The sequence below is a fragment of the Lissotriton helveticus genome, chromosome 8, assembly GCF_964261635.1.
Source record: "Lissotriton helveticus chromosome 8, aLisHel1.1, whole genome shotgun sequence".
Classification (NCBI taxonomy): Eukaryota; Metazoa; Chordata; class Amphibia; order Caudata; family Salamandridae; genus Lissotriton; species Lissotriton helveticus.
The window spans coordinates 216683533-216705501 of record NC_136069.1 but is presented as its reverse complement, the minus strand read 5'-3'; the positions used below and the strand labels follow the sequence as shown (position 1 = coordinate 216705501).

Here is a 21969-nt window from a genome sequence, read left to right as displayed (position 1 = left end):
TTATCAGAAAATTGCTTACTTTAACAGGATTGGGCTACGTTGCCCAGCCACACCTTGGCTTAAACTGTTTGAGATGGGTAGTAGTTTACTTGGGAGCAGCAGCGAATTCAGTGGCGGCTGGTGACATTTGAAAGTGATAGGGCGTAAAAGTCACGAGCGAGCCAATCATAAGAAAGGATCGGGAGGAATCTTTTTTTGAAGAAAAAAAAAGTGTGCAAATCATTGCTTTATATTACCAGTAGAACTACATGCTATGAAAATGAGGTGGCCATTTCAATGGAAATGTGCTATATGTGAATGACGGTGCGCTACGGTGCTGTACTTTAGCAATATATTTGTGATAGTTTGCCTCTAACTGAGCCACCTCCAGTTACATACTACACCCTTCCCATGTTCTGATGGATGGATGTATCTCATTTGTGCTGCTTGTGCTTGTGCTACCTTTGCAATTTTCACAAGTCCTATGAGTTCACTGATGCAACATTGATAGCAGCAACCCCAATCTGACAATTGCTCAAGCTCCACTGCAGAATTAAATTATGGCACACCAGACCCATTGACCTTGATCCAATGCACTTCCATTGTGGGCCTGAGGATGCTGTAGGTAAGTGTTACACTTTTTTTTTTTTTTTCTGAAATTCTTTATTGTATATAAAAAAATATAGATTTACATGGAGCAAGGATTATACATGAGTGGAAGAAGAAGTAGACGGAGGAAGAAAAAGGAAGAAGGAAGGGGAAAGGGAGAGAGAGGGGGGGGGGGCGGTAGTCCGTATTCTTGAGGTTGTTCGATAGATCGGTATTTAAAAGTTCGGATTCCATCGTACATGTTCCAAGTCCTGCTTGACGTTGTGTCACGCCGTTCGCTTATCTGTGTTCGCCCGTATCCTGCCCCTCGCCCCGGACCCTAAGGGAACAGTAAAGAGATAGGAGTAGGAGATGAGAGGTGTGCAGGGCTTTTTGTTAACGCATAGGTTGCAGAGTGTGCCCTCAGTTATGTCTTTGTTCTGCGCCTATGGCGGTTTATGTGATGATAGGTAGAGGTCTAAAGACCCCCACATGTTTGACTGCTTGTGCGTTTTCGGTGAGTGTTTCGCTGTGATGTTATCTGCCCCCCTAAGGAACGTGACCCAGTTGAGCCATGCCTGGGGTGCCGCTTTCGATGTGTCCTTCCAGTTACTTAGGACTATTTTTACTGCGGCTGTCAGCAAAAGGTCAATGAGGTCACGATCCTCTGTCGTTGTGATGGCCTGGGATGTAAAGCCTAGGGCTAGGCTTGCGAAGTCTATTTGTATGTCTATACCTGTGATCTCGTGGATGAGTATTCTGATTCTTCCCCAGAAGTCCTTTATTTTTGGGCACTTGAGCAGGAGGTGTTCTAAGTCTCCCCTCTCCTTGTTGCAGTTCCAGCATACATCGCTGTCTCGGATACCCAGGGTGGCCAGTCGGGCCGGTGTCCAGTATGCCTTGTGCACTAGCCAAAATTTCGTCTGATTTAGTGTTGCCGTTATCTTTTTCCTAGTTGTGGATCTCCATAGCTCAGCTCTCTCAACCTCACTTAGTTCCTTCCCTGCTGCCCCCCCCAGAAGTTTGTGACGTTGTCATTAAGTTTGGTGTTTTTGGGGCGGAGGGCCTTGTATAGATGTGCTACCTGGTGACCTAGTGTGTTCAGGCTGGCAGCGAGTTGTATTATCGATGGTGTCTGGCTGTTGAGGTTTGCCTTCCTTATTGCGACTTTTATTTTCAGGAAGTTGTAAAGTTCTATGCTGTGTAGGTTGTGTTTTCCCTTTAGGGTGTCAAACGTTATGTCCGCGCCCTGGTTCTGGAAGTCTTTGGCCATGGAGATACCTTGGCTGTACCATTCGTGCATGTCTAGAACCTTACCCCTGTACTTTAGGGTGGGATTGTGCCAGATGGATTCAAAAGGGGCCCCCTTATGCTCGTGTTTAATAGTTTGTCTACCTTCAGGAGAGCTGTTTTTGTGTTTCTCAGGACGGGGTTGTCTTTAATTGCTGGGTGTCGGGTGGCTGTGAGGAGGGTGATGGGCTTCATGCCTTTTAGTAGCCCTTGTTCAAGTGATAGCCACGCTGGGGTGTAGTCCTGTCTTGGATCCAGCCAGTGCAGTCCCTGTCTAGCTATGCACGCCTCGTGGAAACGTTTGAAGTTTGTCATGTTTAGACCACCCTGCTCTTTTGATAGTCTGAGCTTGTGTAGGCTTATTCGGGGCTTCTTCCCTCTCCATAAGAAGTTGTTCAGTATCTTGTCTACCCTTTTGTGGAAGTCTTCTGTGTTGGTTAGTGGGAGCATGGTTAGCATATAGTTCACCATTGGTGTGAGCATCATTTTTATGGTTTCTACCCTTCCCCACCATGTTGTGAATTTGGGGGACCACCCATCCATCTTCTGGATTGTTGCTTGCTCGTTGTGTTCTAATGTCGTTCTTAGGTCTCTCTCAAAAAGGATGCCTAGATACTTAATGGGTTTCTGCGGCCACGTTAGGCCTGACGTTCCTAGTACTGTGCTTGTTGTGTGGATGTTTAGAGGTTTGCACTCTGATTTGTCCTTGTTGAGTTTGTATCCTGAGACCTGGGCGTATTTCTCGATGGTGTCTGTCAGTGCCTTGATGGATCTTTCTGGGTCTTCCGTCATTATTAAAACATCGTCTGCATATGCTGCAAGCTTGAAGTTTTCCCCCCCTATCGGTACCCCTGCTATGTCGTCGTTCGTTCTTATCATTGTTAGGAGCGGTTCTATTGCCAGTAAGAAAAGGCCAGGTGAGAGTGGGCAGCCTTGTCTTGTACCTCTGCCTAGGTTTAGTATGTTTGAGGTGCCGCCGTTTACTACCACCCTCGCTTTGGGGCTATTGTATAGCGCCATCACCATCCTCCTGTAGTTTGGTCCTAGCCCGAACTTCCCCATGCAGCGATCTAAAAAGGGCCATGAGACTCTGTCAAACGCCTTTTCGGCGTCCTGGGCTATCATCACAGCCGCTTTGCTGCTTCGGGCAGAGTGGTTAATTATATGGCATAGTAGTCTGGTGTTATCGTGGGACATTCGGTTTTTGAGATATCCTACCTGGGAGTTGTGTATGAGCTTGGGTAGATATGCATTGAGTCTATTGGGCAGTATTTTCGCGTATATCTTGCAGTCTACATTTATGAGTGAGATCGGCCTTAAGTTCTTCGCCTCTGTTGTGTCCTTCCCTTCCTTTGGTATGACTATTATGTTTGCCTCAGCCATTGAGGGAGTCATGCGTCCTGTGTGGACACATTCCTCAAATACCTGTTTCATTGTGGGTTTGAGCGTGTGGAGGTATTGCTTGTAAAAGCCCGCCGTGAATCCGTCTGGTCCTGGTGCCTTGTTGTCCTTGAGACTGGCCGTAGCTTTCCCTATCTCCTCTTCCGTTACGGTTAGCTCTAGGATGTCTCGTTCTCGGTCTGTTAGTGTGGGTGTGGTTATGCTTCTCAGAAGTTCCTCGCCCCCGTCCTCCTTTAGCGCCTCGTCTCTTGTGTATAGGCCCTCATAGAAGTCCCTGAAGACCTCCAGGATGTCCTTGTTAGCAGTTTGGGCCTTGCTGTGTTTGTCTTTGATTGCCCCTATCGTGTGCTGTTTTTGTTTCCCCCTTAGATAAGTTGCTAGGTTTTTCCCCGCTTTGTTTGCAGTGCATAGGTTTACCGATTTGTATTTATTAATCCAGGTCCCTGCTCTCTCACTCAGTATTCTGTTGAGCTCATACTTCCGTTTGGTCAGGTTTGTGAGTGTGTTGTTGTCTTCTAATCTGGCAATGTGGCTGCTCTCTAGTGTTTTAATCTCTTTCTCAAGTTCAGCTATTCTCTTGTTCCTCGTTTTGTTCATTTTGCCCTTGATTGACATGACTGTACCCCGTATAGTGGCTTTTAGAGCATCCCATAGTACTTCCCTGGGTGTCTCCGGTGTGTCGTTTATTAACAGGTATTCTTTAATCGCCTTCTCTATCTCTGCCTTCGCTGATGTGTGTTGAAGTAGGCCGTCATCGAATCGCCACCTGCGGGTTGGCTTTTCATTGTGTCTGCCTGATAGGGTTAGGCTTATGTGTGCGTGATCTGATATTGTTCTGGGTCCTATTTCTGTGTGGTCTATGAGGTGGGTGTGTGTTTCTGACATTAGTATATAGTCTATTCGGCTATAAGAGTTGTGAGGGTTGGAGTAGAATGTGTATTCCCTGGCGTCTGGGTTACTTAGGCGCCATGGGTCCTTCATTCTCAGTTTGGAGCACAGATTCTTAAGGATGTTGGGGCTAGTTGTTGAGTGGCGTCTGCTGGGGTGCTTGTCAATCGCTGGGTCAAGAACTTGATTCATGTCCCCCGCGACGATCAGCAGGTCGTCCAGTGGCAGGGTGTGTAACTGGGCTCCTACCCCCTCCCAGAATTGTTTGTCCTCGCTGTTAGGGCCGTATATGTTCGCGACGTGGTAGGTATCTCCTGCTCTCCTGAGACTGGTCACCAGTGTCCTACCTTGGGTGTCTGCTTGATAGTTAACCACTGCTAGGTTGGAGTTTTTGCTAATTATTGTTACTACCCCATTCTTCTTGTTCTGGGCTGGAGATCCCACCACCTCACCTATCCAGTTGGCTCTCAGTCGTGTGATGTCTGCCTCTTCTAATCTCGTTTCTTGGAGCACATATATGTCGCTTTTAAGTTTCTTGAGATGCTCGAGCACCTTCCGCCTTTTCACCGGGCTGTTGAGACCCTTGACATTTAGGGACACTATCTTGATGTCTGACGCTATGCTACTCTGGCTACTGTGTGTCATTTATGCTGCTTTGCTTTCGCTGTGCCAGTGGCCCTTCTCTATGTGCTTTTGTTCTCAGGGTTGTAAGCCGTTCCGTGTCTCTATGCGTGCGTTTGCTCCTACCAGATGTGAGTGTAAAGAAAAGGAAGTGGAAGACAAAGAGAAGAAAAAGATAGTCAGTAAGCCCATGTATAGATCCCCCCCTTTCCCCCCCGCCCCGCTCCCCCCCTCCCCCTTCCCACCCCCCTCCCTCCCTTACTTGCTAAGTGGGTGTGCAACGACAAAGTTCCTCTGCTCGCATCATCCCAGAGGTAGAGTTTGTTTCTTCCCTTTGGCTGTTGGTGCGCCTCTCTGCATGGGTCTGCTGCTCGACTGCCAGTCTGTTTCTTCCTTCTTGCAGGGGCTCTTCTTTTAATCTGGGTGTTGTGTGGAGAGGTAGATATGATGTTCTGTGTTTCCTTGCTGGCGTTCGTCGTGCGTCTTTTACTCCGATTGTTCGCTCACATCTGGTGATGCGCTCCTCTTTGCTGCTCCTGGGCTTTTGTTTTCCTCCATCTCTTCCACCGGTGGTCCTTGCAGGTATCGTCTTAGATCTCCTGGGCATTCAAAAAACATCGTCTTCCACTTGTCTGTTACTTTGAACTTGGTCGGGCTGACGAAGCTGAAGGTGGCTCCTCTTCTGCGCAGAGTGTCTCTCAGTGCTAAGAATCCCTTTCTTAACTCCACTGTTGGCTTTGAGTAGTCCTGGGTCAGTACGATCTTGTTCCCAGCCCACGTCAGATTCTGGTTTTTCCTGGCGAAGGAGAAGATGGCTTCCGTCTGATTTAATCTCAGTGGGTTGCATATTATTGCTCTCGGGCCCCTGCCTGTAGTGGGTTTTCCTGATGGTACTCTGTATGCCTTTTGCACCTCGAAACCTCTCTCGAAAGTGATGCCTGTGAGTTGAGGGATCATCTCCTCTAGCATGGCGGCACAGGAGCCCGCCTTATCCTCTGTCCCTTCTGGCACCCCCAGGATCCTTACATTGCCTCTCCTTGACCTGTCGTCCTTCTCCGCTAGCTGCTTTTGTATGGCATTTGTGGCTGTTCTCAGTTCTGTTATGGCCTTGGTGTTCTTACTTGTTTCGTCTTCCACTGAGCTTATTCGGCTTTCTGCGGCCTCTATTCTTGTGTTTGTTTTGTGAAGGTCCGCTCTTATAGCCGCCATCTCTAGTTGCATGTTCTCCAGCTTGAGTTTCGTCTCTCTCCCCACTTCATTACCTTCGTTTACTTTCCGCAGAATGGTTTCCAGAGTGACGGTTTCGCCTCTTGTTTTGGATGGGGACCCTTGGTTATCTATTTTGGGCTTTTTCTGCTCGCCCACCATCTTCCCATCGCTGCCTGGCATTGTTCCGATGCCCCTTCTTGATAGGATGTTGACCAGCCTCCCTCCCGCTTGGACCACCTTTGGTACGTTCGTCGCCTTTATTTATTTATTCAAAGTTTTATATAGCGCGAACAAGATCCTTACAGATATCAGAGCGCTTCACAATGACAGGGTAGGGGCAGTAGGAATGAACAGAGGTAATGGGAGCAATGTAGTAGTCACTAACATGAAAGGATAATAATAAAATACATAAAACATATCAATATACAGTCAGGTAAACAGGAAAGATAACGGCACAAGTCATTGATCCCATTACAGAGGTGTTCAGGTACACCTTGGGTGTGTGGAAGGCTTATACCAGTGTTTTAGTATAGAGAGCACACTGAGTGGGGGCATCGGGAGGGTGAATCAGTGACCCAATGTGTCTCATATATTGGTCGGTAGGAAGAAAGTAGCGCAGTAGTGTCACCATCAAGTAGAGGTATAGTGCCAAAGGACAAGGTGAGCATTGATACAAGGCAATGCAGAGTCTCTGATCGAGCACCTATAGGGTTCAGGAGATCTTGGCCAGAAGGATGGTTTTCACCTCTTTCTTGAAGAGTGCAGCGGAGGAGATACGCCTAGTTTCAGGCGGGAGCGCATTCCAGATCCTGGGTGCCATTCCTGAGAAGGAGCGCTTGTAAGTTTTCTCTTTCCTGAATCTACGGGGTTTCAGGAGTAGATTTTTTGAGCTTCTATTGGATCTCGAACCTCCTGATATGGACAATTTTTGAGCGAGGTAGTTGGGTGCATTGTGGTGCACGGCCGCGTGTGTCATAACTGCAATTTTTAGTTGTATTCTGGCTTCAAAAGGCAGCCATTTTAGGGACTTTAAATCTGGGGAAATATGCGAATGTTTTCTTGAGCCAGTAATGAGTCTTGCGGCAGCGTTCAGGGAGGCTCTTAAGGGTGCTGTTGTGGATAGCGGGAGTCCGCTGAGGGTCACAATTCCGTAGTCGATTTGAGGGATGACTAACGCTTGTACAGCAGTTTGGAAGTCTTCAGTCGGGAGGAAGGGTTTGATTTTCCTCAGTGTGTTGATTTGGAAATTAGCTGCTTTTGTCGCTTTGCTGACGTGTTGCTGCATGTTGAGCTTGGCGTCCAGTGTGATGCCTAGGGATTTTGCTGAGTCCACGATGGTGGGTTGGACATTGAGTGCTGTTAGGTTGTTGAGCCATGTTTGGGTGGTGGAAATTTTCGCCGGGGGTGAGATGAGAAGGAACTCAGTTTTCAGAGCATTTAGTTTGAGGTGATTATCGGCTAGCCAAGATTGAGTGTTAATAAGCGTGGAATTCAGATGTTTGATATCTTCCGGAGATTGAAGCTTTAGGTACAGTTGTGTGTCGTCGGCGTACATATGAAATTGGACATTAGAAGCTTGGAGCAAGGTGGCGAGCGGTTCCATGACGAGGTTGAACAATGTGGGGGAGAGGGAGGATCCTTGTGGAACACCTAGATCTGCAGGCACAGGTGAAGATAGCACATTATCGATCTTGAACTTCTGAGACCGGTTGTGTAGGAAGGACGAAAACCATTTGAGAACCGTTCCCGATAGACCCATTCTAGTGCTTAGCAGCTCCAGCAGGTTCTCATGTTTGACCGTGTCAAATGCTGACGAGAGGTCAAGAAGGATGAGGAGACAGGACTCATTGCGATCAAGAATTTGGAGGGCGTCATCAATTATGTGTGTCATAGCTGTTTCCGTGCTATGTTTCGCTCGGAAGCCTGATTGATGAGAATTGAGGAGGTCAAATTGGTCAATGTGTCTTGTTAGTTGGAGTTGGACACATTTCTCCAGCAGTTTGGCCAGGGTGGGGATATTGGTGATGGGCCGGTAATTGTTTAGGTCAGACGGATCAGCTGTAGGTTTCTTGAGTATAGGCGTGACTTGCCCCACCTTGAGGGAGTCTGGAATGAGGCCTTGTTGCAGGGAGCAGTTGATGATTTTGGTTCAGAGCGGGAGGAGCAAGGGGATGAAGTCTTTTACAGCATTAGCAGGTAGAGGGTCTGTGAGGTGGTTAGAGGGCTTCAAGGTGCAGAGCAGTTTGTGTATTGTTTCTTCCGAGTAGGTATCGAAGTACTGCCAGGAAGCCATGTTTTTAGGTTGAGTGTTAGCCATTCTTGTGTGGTTGGGGAATCGGCTTACATCCATGATGAGGTCATTTCTTATGTTGTCAGTCTTTAGCTTAAAGAAAGCAGAGAAGTCTTCACAGTGTGGGGTGTCGCTTGTTGTGCTATTTGATTGTAGGGGTTGTGCCTTTGTTTGGGTTTTGATTAGTTCGAAGAGTTTTCTTGGCCTGTTTTTTGCTTGGTCCAATTGGCGGCTGAAGAAGTTCAACTTTGTGCGCTTTATTTTCCTGAAGTAGGCATTTCTCTTGTTTTTAAGCCTTTTGAGGTGCAGTGCTGAGGGGTCCGCTCTCCAGGTGCGCTCTGCCATTCGCATTGAACGCCTGTCGTCATTGAGTCTGTCGTCATACCAGGGGTTAGAAGTTTTGGTGGAGACTCTCTTCAGTTGCAGTGGGGCGACTTCATTGACTAATGTATTCATAGATTCAAGGTAGTGGTCAGTCAGTGATTGAACAACCGAGGCACCTGAAGGGGGAAGGAGGAGATTGCCGATGTGGGGAGGCAGCGTAGAGGGGTTGAGATTCTTCATGTCCCTTTTCCATGTTTTGGATTTGATTGGTTGAGCCGGGTTAGGTTTAACTTTTTCATTGATAAAGAAGGTGATAATGTGGTGATCTGACCAGTCGCAGGGTAGAATCGTCTCCAGTTGTGTAGAATTCTCTTTGGCAATGATGAGATCAAGTATCGCGCCTTTGTCGTGTGTTGGTCTATCGCATATTTGGGTGAGGTCAAGTGCATTAAGGAAAGTTTTGAGACTATTCACCACTGTGTCTTTCTGATCGTTCCAGTGGAGATTGAAGTCACCCAGGTAGACTTGGGTGGTCTGCCGACCGGCATTAGAAGTGATAGAAGCCTTTGGTGCTGGTGATTGGGTGCCTTGTCTATATCTGCTTGGCTCTCTGATGTGTCTCGTTCTGGTCTTTGCTTTAGGCCCTGCCAGCGTGTATTTTGTCCTGTTCCTGGCTTTGCAGGCCACTGGCCCTTTAACCCTCTTTGGGCCTTCGTGAGAGATGTTTAGGGTTGTGCACGAGAGCTGTTTGGCGCTACGGAGGGGCTTGGCATTCGCTCTTTCCGGCGCGGCCTCTGAATTGCTTGCTTACTTGCAGTTGCGAGCATTTATGGCCGCCTGGGCTTAGGGGGAGGATGCTCGCTCCGTACCTCTCTGGCTATGCTGCCGGCTCTCTCGCTCGTTTTTCGCTCCAGGGTAGTGCGCCTACGTTAGGTTCAATATCGGCACCTCCACACCTCTGCCCCGGGTACTGTATGTCTGTTTGGCCCCCGTTTTATTCTCTGCCCTGCTCGGGTTAGTTCCGTGCTTGGTTGCATCCGACGTGTTCCCTGGCCTTGGGAGTTTGAGTGCCTCGCAGACGTTGCGCCCGATAGTCTCTCAGCGCGGCTCCCCCCTTAGGCGCTCGTTCTCCCCTCTCTTGCCTCCGGTGCGGGGTCTTTTGCTTTCTAGCGTGTGTCGGCACCTTCGGTGATGCTTGCTGCACTCTCCTTTCTCTCCCACCTCGCTGGTAGGCGTTGCGGGTGCTCGCGCTTCTCCGTCTTCCTGTCTGCCTCACCTTCCGGTTGCTGTCTCTTCCGCTTCCGGGTCACGGGTAGCCTGCCTACCTGCCTTCCGCCTGGGATCGGGGAAGACTTCCGGCAATGGCGCCCTCGCAGCCCTCTTACTTCCGGTTTGTCGTCTCTCGCTCACCCGGTCCTCAGGTGTTGGGTGATGCGGCTTTCGGGCAGGTTCGGATCACTTTCCTCTTCTTCTTCTGTGCGGCGCCCTCTCTCTATCCCCCTTTGGTTCGAGGTGGCCGTCAGCTCTGGGCTCTCCTTCTCCTTCTGGCGCTTAAAGCCGTGGCTTAGTGGGGTTCTAGTCCGCGTTGGGGAGAGAGATCTCCAGACACAGTTGTCAGGGTGCAGCAGATGTGGTGGCGTGTTCCTGCTTGTTTCTCCGTTGGTTCCCCTTCCGGTGGCTCCTTCTCGCCTCAGGCTGCCATCTTGATCTTCGTGCTGTTGTTTGCCCTCGGCGAGTTCTAGGGCTCGTTTCTCGTTCCGTGGTAGCACTCCTTTGCTCCTCGCTCGTCGATTGGAAGCACCAATCTTCCCCCACCTGGTTTTGTCCTTTTTGTCTGGTTTCGGTTAGTGTGGCTAGTTGTTTACCCCTCAGGGATGTGGAGCCGACGGACCTAGACGACCGTCTGCATTGCCGTCCAAGCCACGCCCCCAGTGTTACTTTTTTAACAGCATCCTCAGACCTAGAATGGAAGCTGCAGATTTGCTGTTTATTTAAGTGGGAAAATTGCATTTCACTGCAGAGTTCTTCTCATCTTCCCCGTGTTAGAGCAGCTGCAGTGTTATGTTATGTTATTGTGATCTTTATAGCGCACAGCTGCCCCAGCAAAGGGCGCTTTAGCTGGCAGAAGAAAATACCAATACATAACTGAGCAAAGCAGAGAGGAAAAGGCCAGGGCACTATAATATCAGGAAGAAAGAGGAATGTTTTGATGGCCCTCCTAAAACCAGACAAGTCCTCAAGGGCGCGGATATGAGCTGGTATTGAGTTCCAGAGCTTGGCCGCGAGGTAACGGAAAGACCGACCTCCAGCCCGAGAGCGTTTGAACCGTGGAACTATCACCAGATTTTTGCCCGATGACCTTAAGGAACGGGAGGGAACATAGGTGGTAAGAAGATGCGCCAGAATCTGGGGGAAGACAGCTTGAGAATTTTAAAAGAAAGGCAGAGAGTCTTAAACTCAATCCTTAGATCCATGGGGAGCCAATGGAGCTTATAAATGGTTGCTTTCGCCGAGCAGAACCTAGGTAGGCCCACCAGGGCTCTAGCCGCAGCGTTCTGTACGCGTTGCATCCGAATGACTTCCGCTTGATTGGCCCCCCAACAAGAGTGAACGCGCATAATCTAATCGCGAGAGTATAGTGGCCTGAATTATCAACTGTCTGGTTGGGGCGTCAAAAAATTTCAGGGCTGGCCTAAGCTCACGCAATATACCAAAACAGGTAGCAGCTACTTTTTGGGAGTGTCCGCAGAAGCTAAGAGCGGGATCCAACCAGACACCCAAATTTTTCACCTCAGACACTGGAATGGGGGTTGGACCTAGCTCAGAGGACCACCACTGATCGCCCCAGAGGTTGCTGTGTTTGCCCACGATTAAAACCTCTGTTTTCTTTGCATTACGCTGTAAACAGTTCGCCGTCATCCAGCCAGCCACTCCTATCAGACCATCTCTGAACCTGGAGGCCCCGGAGTCGGCGTCCCCACTAAGGGCAACCGCCAGCTGCGTGTCGTCAGCGTAGGATACCATATTCAGGCCCCACTGCTTGGCGACCGCAGCCAGCGGCTGCACATACAGGTTGAACAACGTGGGGCTGAGTGCCGACCCCTGAGGTACTCCCTGCTTGATGGAATAGGGCTTGGACTCAAATGGGGGAATGACAACCCGGAAGGTGCGAGCAGATAAAAATGACCGAAACCAATCCAGTGCCCTCCCAGACACCTGCTTCTCCTAGACGACGCAGCAGTATCATGTGTGACACCGTGTCAAACGCGGCACTGAGGTCAAGTAACACCAGTGCCGGAGTCTGACCGGAGTCCAACACGGTACGTAGATGTTCCGTCATAGCAAGGAGAGCTGTCTCGGTGCTATGACATGGCCGAAACCCATTTTGGCATGGGTCAAGGATATTGGCGGTTTGAAGGTGTTTAGACAGGGTCTCATTCACATGGGCCTCAGCGACCTTAGCGGCCCATGGAAGAGAAATTGGACGATAGTTCTCCAATTTAAGCGGGTCCAGCACCGGTTTCTTCAATAAAGGCGTGACATAGGCCTGTTTCCATTTGGTGGGAACTATGCCAGAAGAGAACGAGAGATTAATAAGATCGCGGATAAGGAGAAGACACATAGCAGCCGATTCTCTCAACTGCACAGGTTTAAGCGGATCCGCCGGTGACCCAGATTTGACTTTCGCCGCCAGCCTGTCCAACTCCACCTCAGAAATACCAGGAAGTACCGATAGAACCACGCCAATGGTGGAGCTGGGCCTCTGATCCTCACTCTGGAGGGTAACGCTAGGAAAGGATCGATAGATGGTCTGCACCTTATCCAGGAAGAAAGTAGCAAGTGCCTCACAGTGAGACTTAGAGCAGATCTCAGCTGCTGGGGCTCTTTTGGCAGTCAGGTCATGCGTGGGGTGAGTAACTACCTGTCTTAGCTGCAATGCCTCTAGGTCAGCGAGTATACTACTAATAGCAGGGGAGTGGCAAAGTTCGAAATGAAGATTGAGGTCGCCAAAGACACCGTGCAGGAGGTACACTGTGCACAGGGGATGCATTTTGAATGCAAGGCAATTTCAAGGCATGAAATATGATCTGGACGTCACCAGTTAAGCTAACATTTTAGTGCCAGGTTTAGCATCCCTTCTGCTACTTTCAAGCAATTATAAAACGACTAAAACATATATGCAATTTGTAGGTGTTCTATTATTACTTTTAAGTTGCAGAAGGCATGCTGAACTCCCAATAACTAGGGCAGCTGCAGTGGCAGTGCTAGAACCAAAATACAGCTTGTTGACACTGCCATGCCATCCTACACAGCTACTGGAGTTATTCAAACAATGGCTGTGGATTCTGTGTGGTGCAAATCAAGACGCACTGCAGATCTGCTAAACCTCAGATCAGTGTCACAAGAACAGAGGGCGCATCAAAAGTAAACCTGAGATTTCCATCCCAAAAATATACAGAGTGCAACCAGAGCCATCGTGAATACCACCACTGTATCTTCTCACTCAGATATGCAGCCAGAGGCAACATCGGTTTCCAGGCCTCTCTTTACATGTCCTGATGCATGGGTTTATTGCTCGCATTTTGAGTGCCTGCTTTCAGCAAACCACTGTTTTATTCAGGCAGAAAAGGCAATTTTTCAGTACATAAACAAGGAGACCGTAAACATTGGGCTGTAAAGTTCAGTGAAGAACTTTCCAGCATTACTTTCCCTCTGATGAACTTGTAATCATAAGGGTCCGAAAGAGTTCCAAAACCTTTATTGAAAAGAACTCTACAAGTGCAGCGCTGCACAAACAACGCTTTACTTTTAATGTAATGTGATGTAGTGGACGGTTTAATTAGCTCCAGTTGGTTTTATTTATTTTTATTTATTTTTGCAATTTTCTATAGCGCGAACTTTACCCGAAGGTGTCAGAGCGCTTTATATAAGAACCGGTTGAGAACATAGCAAATTTTTGCTTTACATAAGAACCAGTTGAAAACTTAAGGACTTAGGATTACATGCGTTACATAGAGGATACAAACTGAAAAAAATTGCAAATGTACAAGAGGTAGAGTCACATAAGGAGGAGATACAAATGGAAATACTCTAGGCATATACTGGTGATATCTCTATCTACATAGGGAGGGGATACACATGGATATACTCGAAGAGTCACATAGGAATGGTAGAGAGCACAGCGGACTACTGCATACACTAGTGATTAGAGTTATCTCTATATACATAGGAAAGGGATAAGACTGGATATACTCTAAGAGTCACATAGGAAAGGTAGAGAGCATAGCGGACTCCTGCAAATTCTAGTGGTTAGAGTTATCTCTATATACATAGGGAGGGGATAAGACTGGATATACTCTAAGAGTCACATAGGAATGGTAGATATTACAAAGGTCTACTACATATACTAGTGATTAGAGTTATCTCTATATACATAGGGAAGGGAAACACATGGATATACTCTAACAGTCACGTAGGAGACTAGTCGTTAGAGTTATCTCTATATACAAAGGAAGGGATATGATTGGATATACTCTAAGGGTCAGATAGGAATGGTAGAGAGAACAAAGGTCTACTGCATATACTAGTGATTAGAGTATGCAAAAAAAAAAAAAACAGAGTTCCAAAAGTGTGGATGCAGTCACAGCACAAAGGGAGGGTGGGGGGGATGCAAGTGTATGGAGAGAAGGCAAAGCAGAAAAGGGAAGAACCATTTGAAGATCATCAACGGGGAAAAGGGTTAAAGGACGAGGGAATGGAATGAGGGTCAGAGTCCAGTGAAAAACTGTCCGAAATCAGCAGCAAAGTGTCGGCCAGGACAGAACAAAAAGTAAAGAAGTCCAGGAGAGAAGGTGGGAGATGAAGCTGGAGGCCAGCCGCAGGCGCGTCACCATCTTGGAGAGCTTGCGGTCAGCCGGCTCGGTGGGGGTGAGAGTGCGCCAGGTGGTGAAGGCCGTGTTGACGCTGTTGGTGCGGTCACGCGTTGGCCGTGAGGAGCTGCACGGCAGCCGGTGGGTTGTGTGTGGATTCAATCGCAAGCAGTGTGGACTCCGGGAGCAGCGGCACATTCAGAACACTGGTGCCATGTGGAGGGGGGAAGGTGAGTGGCCCGGAGATCCGGCCCGTGATGCAGGGCCACAGGGCATTCCAGGAAATGGCAGTGGCCCCAAACCGGCGGCAGGCCAGAAAGTCCGAGAGAGGGCCGCCGGATTAGCAGGAGGCCGGAGAGAAGTCGGGGCGAGCCAGTGGAAGCGGCGATCGCCATCCGAAAGTCGCCGCCGGCCGCCATCTTAGAGTCAGGCAGGCGCTGGGAGTTGGTGCACTGAAGCGATGCTCAAGACAGACGGACAGTATGAAGTAGGTAAAAGAGTGAACATGCATGTCCGCTCACCACGTCACCTTTGCACTATGTAGGGTTTTACATCTGTGCTTCAAATCGGGCCGCTTTTAAGCACTACACAGTAATGTTCCTGTGGCAGTGGTTTTACCACCCTACAGGAAATAAACAGCCCTAAGTACATCTTTTCCCAAGGGAAGCCTACGATGATGTTTCTTCGAATGCATTATAGTTTACAGGCTCTCCTGAGTTCGATATATAGAAGATGGGCCACAAAAACCACATTACACCTCCTAAATCAATACAGAAACAAGCGCTCTGCAAAATGGAAGTTCAATGTTATATTGTTCATCCAATGAAAAGCACTCTACAAGTTTTGCACGTGCAGTTAGAGGAACGCACAATACAATTCAACCACCAGTTCAAAAATGGTCCCACCATACAGCGCAACCAAACGTATTACACTTAGTATAAAATTAACATCGCATTAAAAAAATCTTTTGTGTTTGGAAACTTGGTTAAAAGCACTGATCTAGTCCCTGGTCTAAAACTCCAGTTCGCCAGCTACACATGAATCCTATTGCTGCTGATTTTGAGTATGTAAAATATAATGGGGAGCTCAGTCATAACAGTTCCATCAATGAGTCATTCATTTCACTCGAACACGACTACCTCTATTGTTTAGCAGGGCTCATCCCGGCGCGATTGACAAAGCATGGCGCAAAAACTCACCATTCATTTACAGACAATTTTTAAATCTCGCGGGCACAGCTCTAATTTACGTTGAATTACGCAAGCACCCGTGGGAACAACATTAAATAAGAGTCTATTTATTTAAATCTGTAGTTTTATTTGACTAACAGGGTTTCACACTTCTTCCAGGTGTGTGCAAAATTATGTTTAAACAGGGAGCAATTCGTAGAGAAAGTGCTGGAAAGAGGACGTGGGAGAGTTATGTCCCCTGGGCCCTGGCACAAAGCAAAAGCTAAAGCAGATCGAACCAGTAGTGGAGTCTGCTTTCATTTTATTTTGCTGTGATGTCAGCAAGCTAGCTGTGCGAGGTGGCGTTACGCAATATAGAAAATAATGAACCATTTCCCTCGCATCAGGTTTATTTTTTATTTTTAATACTTTGTGGTCTTTTCACCCGAAACATTTTCTTTTCAAGTACGAGGACGACCACTGTCCTTTTCTTTTCGAGTACAGAGGTCGACCCGTCCACGTCCTTTGCACTACAAAGCTATTCTGGTGTTTTGTTTATATGGCTCTACATTGCATATGAAATGCTAATGTGGCATTTCTCTGTGCTCGAGGGGTTCGTAGCAGGGTGTGTGAGGCGGTTATGTCAACCCCCCCCCCCCCGTTGTTTGTATATTTGTGATTCTCTGCTAATTTTCAGGTGGTGCCATTTAGTACCACGTACATTTGTAAGAGGGTGAGGCGTAGCTGCATTTTATTTGTAAGTCAGGCCTGTTTTGCGTCCGTAAAAAACTCAATGTCCGTATTTTGTTGTCTAAATCAGAACCAGAGAACATCCATTTTTCCTATTTCAAAACAAAAATGACCACCGCTAAAAAAATTAAGAGAGCAAAAGAGCGTCCTGTTCACATACATCTTCCATGTGGCTAAATAGAACCTCGCTGTAAATTCACTCGTGTACAAACCACAATTAGCTCTACAGCGGGAACTCCTTATAATAAATACGGCACGCACAAGTTCAGTCATTACAACCAGGCACTTCTCTGGGACATGGGGCGATGATGTTCCATGTGGCTAAATAGAACCTCGGTGTAAATTCACTAGTGTTCGTTTAAAAACCACAATTAGCTCTACAGCGGGAAATCCTTATAATACGACACGCACAAGTTCAGTCATTACAAGCAGCCTCAGGCACTTCTCTGGGACATGGGGCAGGGGCAGGGGCGTGTTGATTGCAAGGCCAGCACTGTCTGCGTGTACCCCCGAGAGAGCAGAGATGCGTCATCACCAGCACATATCAATCCTCATGGGGCCTTTCTGAACTCCACGGAGGCTGCATCCTGAGCGCAAAGAATGAATTCCAGCCATCGCTCGGGGCCATGCATGCCAGAACCAACGAAATAATAAACTTTATTTAACTAAGGGCCCACCCAGCCGAGCGGCGGACTCCCACTCTTACTTTACTCTTGTTGATTCGACGTCGACGGGCCATGCATGCCAGAACCAACGAAATAATAAACGTTATTTAACTAGGGCCCACCCAGCCGAGCGGCGGACTCCCACTCTTACTTTACTCTTGTTGATTCGACGTCGAACCGACGATGTAACCAACCACCAACTTGCACCGTGACCAAGTACACATCAGACTGACTCAAGACAGTGCACGCACACACCCAGTACGAGTGAGCAGTAGGCCTTAGACACTTCACTGGGCACTGCAGACAGTAGGAGGACGTCACCAAGAGGTCTGGTCTGGGCGCGCTGTGACGGACTGCTGCGCTGCAACAACACGAGCGAGAGCACGTCACGAACGAAATGACCAATCACTGTCTGCATGGCTTCACATAAGCCACATTGATTGGCCATACGTTTTTAACCAATTGCGGCAGTGACACCACCCACGCGCGGCAGCCGCCACCCAATACCTTTTATGCCTTCCCCCAGGCTCAGGCTGCGCGGTGTTTCAGCCAATCCAGGCACTGCATTAGCAGCGCCAGGATTGGCTAGAGCAGGGATACTCTCTCCCCCCCCCCTGAGCTTCTGCTCGGGTCCCTGGCTCTCCTAAGGGCAGTATACAGTGGCTGACTGCGCGCATGTTCGAGATTGTACTAAAAAGCATTAGCCCTAACTCGAGCATGCGTACTCTGCTGGTGCTGGCTCTGTCAGTGACACAGAGACAGTCTGTCAATCAAACCCTTTGCTGAAGCGGCCCCACCCCATTCAGTTCCGATTGCCTCGGGCATGCCCCGGTCTCCCGGACCAATTTAGCGTGAGCTTCTTAACTCTTCAACACAGTTGCAGGAATTGGCATATCACCGTGGAATGGGGCCATGTGGCATTAGTGGGGCAACGCCCCAGCGCCCCCAATGGTCGAACCACCGCGTCGGGTGCAGGTAAGTGCGGTGGGGGGCGGGCCGCTGCTGGGGGATGTCGACAGAATAGTAGTTATTTATTTATTTAATTTGCCCTATGGGAATATCTTTTACCTCGGTGTCCTGAGTGATGTCATATACAACTCAAATTTTGCTCTCGTTGACTATTTGATGTCACTCAGAACCACTTGGAGAAAAACATCCCCTCAACTCACTGTTGCCCATGTATAATTCTACATGTTATACCTGATTAATACAAGATGCCTCTAGCTTTTGCACCAGATTCTAAATCTGTAAACTCACTGCTATGACATAGCAACTGTTGATAACAAACCTCGTTACCCACTGTTGTGACATCATAAAAGCCTTCCCAGCCAGGTTGAGAGGGCTTCCTGAGAGCCTGTCAGCGGAGCTGTGCTTGTCGGCTTTGACTGTAAGCAGAAAGCACAGCTGTAAGGAGGGAAAGGATGGTCGGGAAGGGGGTGGGGGTTGGTTAAAGATGGCAGGTAAGGTATTTGTATTGAGATTTGGGTCAGGGAGCAGAGGCCATATTATGTATGACTCTCCCATTACCCCTCTCTCTCTCCCTGCGTAGCAGTTGAAAGTAGGGACAAATGAATTTTGGGGAGCATACGTAACATAAAATTATAGAAGGGTAAAAAGTCAATTACAGCGATGTTTTTCAACTTGATGTTCTCAGTGATCTCATAGGCAACTCAGGCTGTGGTCTTGTCTGTTTGATGTCACTTAGATCCCCTTGGTGAAAAACATCCTTGTTATGCCCTGTTGCCCATTTATAATTCCATATGTTATGCATGGCATTAAAAGGAGGCTTCTATTGTTTATTCCAGATTTTAAATCTCCTAATTCCCTGATATTACGTAGAAACATAAGATAACAAATTGCGTTACCCATTGTTGCTATGTCATAAAGGCCTTCCAGGCCAGGCTGACAGCGCAGAGGCTGTCTGCGCAGTGCTGCCTGTCTCCTATGACTGAAGCAAACAACACAGCTGCTGGAGGTTAAAGGCTTACAGGGGCGGTAGCCATGTCTGGTGGCTTATTAAACTAATGTAACCACTTCAGGGGCCTGTGTTTGACCTCATTGTCACAGGTTCAAGTTCCAGTGGGTCCACTCAGCCTTTCATCCTTCTGAGGCCCATAAAATGAGTGCCATTGAGCTGGGTAACAATAAACATATGTTTTTCATGGCCAAGATACCATTGGTGAGTGTGTTCTTTATAAATATTTATGTAAAGGATGGCAGGTGCTGTATTTCTTCACATTTGGGTGAGGGAGGAGAGGTCATTTTATGAAAGGTTCCCCCACTATTCCTCTCCCCCTGCGTAATAGTTAAAGGCAAGGGCAGATGAGTTTGGGGGCCATACAAAAAACAAAAAAATATTGATGTGCAAAAAGTGAATTGGGGATGTTTTTTAGCTTGAGATTCAGTGAGAAATCATAGGCAACTGGTGCTTCAGTCTTGCCTATTTGATATCACTCAATCAATCAATCAGGGGTTAGGCGGCACTGGAGTGGGAGATCTTAGTGCAAGCTCTGCGAGATAGCTCAGTTAATGAAGAGGAAGGGGATGAGGAGGCGCCAGAAGACGCGACCGGCCCAACTACAGCGATAGCGCCCTCACCAGGCACACACATCTAGATAACCGATTGTACCTCCTGCTGGTCATTGAGTAATCAAAAGTAGACTGGACAGGCGCAAGTGGGAACATTTTGGGGGGAGGGGATTGGGGTAGTTGGGGGGGGGGTGCTTAGATAAGGCGATACATAAGTGACGACCCTAACGCGAGACATTGGGGGGGGGGTTAATAACTCAAATGCAGACAGCGGACCTCTTCATACGTCGCACACAGCAAATGTTGATTGAACCGTTTTTTCCTGACTATGCGTATTGCCGCCCGGCCTCCGGGATGTGGGCTGAATGGCTGTGTTCGAAAAATGGATGTACACACAAGGGGATGGGGGTCCCACGCTGATGTCATGATGCCTGATTCAGTTGTGATGCCTTTGGTTCTGCAATAAAAAAGGTTTGACAAAAAAAAAAAAAAATCAATCAATCAGGGGTTTGTAAAGCGCGATACTCACCCATGAGGGTCTCAAGGTGCTGGGGGGAGGAGCAGCTCAGATCAGTCGAAGAGCCAGGTCTTGAGGTCCTTCCTGAATGTGTGCAGGGTCGGGCGCATCTGATGTTCAAAGGGAGATTGTTCCAGGTCTTGGCCGCATTGTAGGAGAAGGCTCTTCCCCCAGTTCTGTTTCTGCGGATGCCTAGGACCTCTGCCAGAGTGAGTTCGGTGGAGCGGAGGGTCCTCTTGGGTACATGGAAGGATACTCTCTTGTTTAGGTATTTGGGCCCGATGTTGTTGAGGGATTTGTAGGCGTGGGTCAGTAGTTTGAAAGTGACCCGCTTCTCCATGGGGAGCCAGTGAAGGTCTCATAGGTGTTGGGTCATGTGTTTGTAGTGCGGAGTCCCGAGGATGAGTCTGGCTGCAGCGTTCTGGTTGGTTGGCAGTCTGTGTAGAAAGGTTCTGTTGATTCCAGTGTATAGGGCGTTGCCGTAGTCAAGTCTGAGTGCATGGGTCACGGTCCTTCTACAGTCGGGGGGATCCATTTGAAGAACTTGCGAAGGATGCGTAGGCAGTTGAAACTGGTGGAGGCAACAGCATTGATCTGGCGGTTCATGGAGTGGGTGGAGTCGCGGATGATGCCAAGGTTTTGTGCATGCTCTGTAGGGGTGGGTGGGTTGCCGAGGGCAGAGGGTCATCAGGTGTTGTACCAGGCAGAGGTGCAGGGTCCGAGGATGAGGACTTTGGTCTTCTCTGAGTTGAGCTTCAAACAGCTGTCTTTCATCCAGGCTGCGACGTTTATCATTTCTTCCTGGAAACAGAGTCTGGTGTCTTCGGGCTTCTTGAGTGAGAGGATGAGCTGGGTGTCGTCGACGTAGGATAAAATGCTGAGCCCATGCTGTCTGAATGCTGTCTGACAATGGTGACGAGGTGGGCCATGTAGATGTTAAAGAGCGTGGGGCTGAGCGATGATACTTGGGGTACTCCGCACAGGGGTGGGGGAATCATATCGCCCGACGCCCGAACCATGTAGATTTTTATAATGGGCAAGAAGATTTGATGTCTATTTTGTCCGACGGACAAGAAGACATTAAATCACTAAACATGGGTCTCTGCCCTCCAGCTCCCTGGCTCTGTGATCTGGAAGCGCGATGCCGCTGCCACAGAAGTGGAGCTGCGGGGCCGACACAGAGATCGGCAGAGAACTGCACTGTCTCTGCAGCTGCTGGCAGGTAGAGGCCAGTGTGCGCAGGAGCAGATGGACGGGCACAGGGCCCCAAGAGTGGAGCGGGGCTGGAGACATAGACCAGGCCAGTGAGAGGGGCCCGGGAGGCAGCAGACACAAGCCCGCAGTGCACTGGAAGACAGTGGCCGGGTAGAGACAGACCCCCGAGAGAGGAGGACCAGGCCTGAGGCTGCCTAGAGGACAGACGCTGTCTGGTGTACTTAGGATGATGGGAGGAAGAAGAGGCTGTCTGCCTGGGGCTGCGGGAGAAAGAGGCTGGCCACGGGGGCAGAGACAGAGACAGGCTCACAGTAGCTATGATCGGAGCAGTGGCTGCTCAGAGGGAAGGCCTGGAAGAATTTATCCGAGGATAAGAACTGGGTGCAGAGAGAGAGGCAGCTCCGGGAATTACAGAGCAGACGGGCTTGGCAGAGAGCAGCCTGTGAACGGGGATATCTGTGCCTCCCTGTCAGGGCGGCCTCCGGGAGGGGCTGACGCTGGGGAGGGAGAAAGGGGCAGCCACCAGATGAGGAGAACCGGCAGCGTGGGACAGGAGAGAGACACAGAGGAAGCCGCTCTGCAGTGCTTAATTTGTAAAATTTGAAGTGCAGGGGCTCAAATCTTTGTCGGAGGCACACCTACTTATCTTTGGCTCCAGTGTATG

The 21969-nt window shown here is 48.8% G+C and overlaps 1 long non-coding RNA gene across 1 annotated transcript in view; it reads right to left on the bottom strand.

Moving 5' to 3' along the window:
- Nucleotides 1-19687, bottom strand: part of LOC144773724 (uncharacterized) — a 113725-nt gene extending 94038 nt beyond the window's left edge. The window contains exons 1-2 of the long non-coding RNA XR_013600056.1: nucleotides 19674-19687; nucleotides 17196-17405 (exon numbers count right to left, since the gene is read on the bottom strand). This is a non-coding gene — a long non-coding RNA (uncharacterized LOC144773724). The remainder of the gene's footprint in view (nucleotides 1-17195; nucleotides 17406-19673) is intronic.
- Nucleotides 19688-21969: the final 2282 nt, after the last annotated feature.